General features: G+C 75.1%; 1 non-coding gene across 1 annotated transcript; it reads right to left on the reverse strand.

The window, feature by feature from the left end:
* Positions 1 to 1,798: 1,798 nt before the first annotated feature.
* On the reverse strand, positions 1,799 to 1,917 carry LOC128823857 (5S ribosomal RNA). Its single transcript, XR_008442092.1, has one exon. It is a non-coding gene; the product is annotated as a 5S ribosomal RNA (ribosomal RNA).
* Positions 1,918 to 2,500: the final 583 nt, after the last annotated feature.

A 2,500-nucleotide genomic window follows, 5' to 3' on the forward strand; every position in this document is an offset into this window, starting at 1 on the left:
CGGTTTGCTTTCCGGCCACCAGGTCAACCCAACGGATTCGACGGGTTGACCTGGTGGCCGGTTTCCTTTCCGGCCCGGGTGTCACCCCACTCCGAGGGCTGCGCGGCAGCGGTCCTGAGGACCACAGAGGGGGGGCTTAATAGTCGAGAGGGAGCAGGTCCGGGGAAGGCTTAGCAGTCTTCCCCCGGGCGGTCCGTTGGGGGAGGCTTAGCAGTCGTCCCCAGGGCGGTCCGGGGGTGGGGGGAGGCCTCACAGTCGTCCCTCGGAGAGCCGGGTCGGCGGCGGTGGCGGGCGTCAGGCTTTACGTCCAGCCTCCGGAAGGTGCGCGTCCTCGGAGGCGATGCAGGCGCCGCAAAGGGGCAGCCTCCGAGGCAGGGAGCGGAGCACCGAGGCTGGGGAGAGGGGAGCAGGAGCCGGGGGCTGGGGGGGGTGGGGTGGGGGGGGGGGCGTTCAGGACAAGCGGTCAAGCCCCGGGGAGCAGCTGTCAAATGTTCCAAGTCCCCACTCGGCCACCAGGTCCACCCCAGTCTAGCAATGGGGTTGACCTGGCTGATGGCCGGTTAGTGTCAAGGTAAACTCACCGTCGTCCACAGGAGGGCAGCTCTCAGGCCGTCCGGCTGCGGCTGACTCTGGGGCGGTGCCCGGTCCCGGCAGCGAGGGGCGGGGGGGGGGCGCGGAGCGACACGGAGCTAACCGGCCCCCGGGGCCGGGGGCGCCTCCCGCGACTTTGGGGGCCGCGGGTCGTCAGTGGCGTGCAGGCCGGGCCTCTCCCGGGGGATTCGGGGGGGGGGGGGGGGCGGTCCTGCGGGCCGGGCGCAGGGGGCTCGAGCGAGCCCGGGCCGGTCCGCCCCGGGGCCGGGGTCTCCGCCTGCGGCTCGGGGGGGCGCGGGTCGTCGGGGGAGGAAGCCCGGGGGAGCTGCACGCCGGCCTGCCAGGCCAGGCCAGGCCTGGCCTGGGTGGCCGCGGGGGGATTCGGGGCGGTCCCGCGAGCCGGCGGCCGGGCGCAGGGGGTCCGAGCGCGTCCGAGCGAGTCCGTCCCGGCCCCGGGGTCTCCCCCTGCGGCTCTGGGGGGCCGTGGGTCCCCGCTGGCGGAAGCCGCTGGGCGCTGGACACCCGCCGTCCGTCCCGCCTGGCCAGGCCTGGCCTGGGTGGCCGCGGGGCGGGGGATTCGGGGCGGTCCCGCGAGCCGGCGGCCGGGCGCAGGGGGTCCGAGCGCGTCCGAGCGAGTCCGTCCCGGCCCCGGGGTGTCCCCCTGCGGCTCTGGGGGCCGTGGGTCCCCGCTGGAGGAAGCCGCTGGGCGCTGGACACCCGCCGTCCGTCCCGCCTGGCCAGGCCTGGCCTGGGTGGCCGCGGGGGGATTCGGGGCGGTCCCGCGAGCCGGCGCCCGGGCGCAGGGGGTCCGAGCGAGTCCGTCCCGGGCCCGGGGCCTCCCCCTGCGGCTTTGGGGGCCGTGGGTCCCCGCTGGCGGAAGCCGCTGGGCGCTGGACACCCGCCGTCCGTCCCGCCTGGCCAGGCCTGGCCTGGGTGGCCGCGGGGCGGGGGGATTCGGGGCGGTCCTGCGGGCCGGCGGCCGGGAGGGTCCGGGCCAGTCCGCCCCATGCCCGGGGTCTCCCCCAGCGGCTTCGGTGGGTCCTCCGCGGAGGAAGCCGGGTGGGGAGCCGGACCCCAGGCGCCCAGACCCGTGACCTGCGGCCGCGACCTCCGACTCGGCAGGAGCGACGAGGGGCTTTCCGGCCCGTCCCCCCCCTCTCCTTCCTCCCCAGAAAAGGAGAGAGAGCTGGCTCGGACCGGGAAAAGCTGCCTACGGCACCTGGGATTCCCAGGCGGTCACCCATCCAAGTACTAGCCAGGCCCGGGACGGTTTACCTTCCGAGATCGGACGGGATCGGGGGCGTTCGGTCCGGTATGGCCGTAGGCACCCGGCCCCCGCGCCTCCTCGCCCGCTTTCCCCTGCCGACGCCCGGGCCTGCCGCACGGTGAGCCCCGGTCGGACTGCCCCCCTGCGGCAGGGCCCCCGTCTCTCGCGGGCCCGGTCCTTTTTTCCTTCTCGAGCTCCGGGGCCCGGGCTGGCCGCCAGAGCCCCTCCGCCCGCCCGCCCTCCCCGGCGTCGGGGAAAATATTGTCCCGGACATCCAGTGCGCCCTGATCCTGTCAGCCGGGGGGGGGGGTGGGTGGGTGGGGGGCAGTCCCTCGCTGCGGCCGGGGAGGGTGAGCCCAGGGCGGCTTGCCTGCCGTCCGAGTCCCCTCTCGGCCACCAGGTCAACCCCGAGCCGAAAGGGCTGAAAATTTTTCAGAGTCCCCTCCCGGGCACCAGGTCAACCCATGGAATCGAACGGGTTCGCCTGCTGGCCGGTTCGCTTCCCGGCCACCAGGTCAACCCGTAGGTTTGAACGGGCACGCCCGGTGGCCGCTTTCCCGTCCGGTCACCAGGTCAACCCGGATCTCCCTCCTTCCCTGGGCGCCCCCTCCTCGGAGGCGTCAGGTTCCATTTTCTTTTTCC

The sequence above is a fragment of the Malaclemys terrapin genome, chromosome 15 (genome assembly GCF_027887155.1).
Source record: "Malaclemys terrapin pileata isolate rMalTer1 chromosome 15, rMalTer1.hap1, whole genome shotgun sequence".
NCBI lineage: Eukaryota > Metazoa > Chordata > Testudines > Emydidae > Malaclemys > Malaclemys terrapin.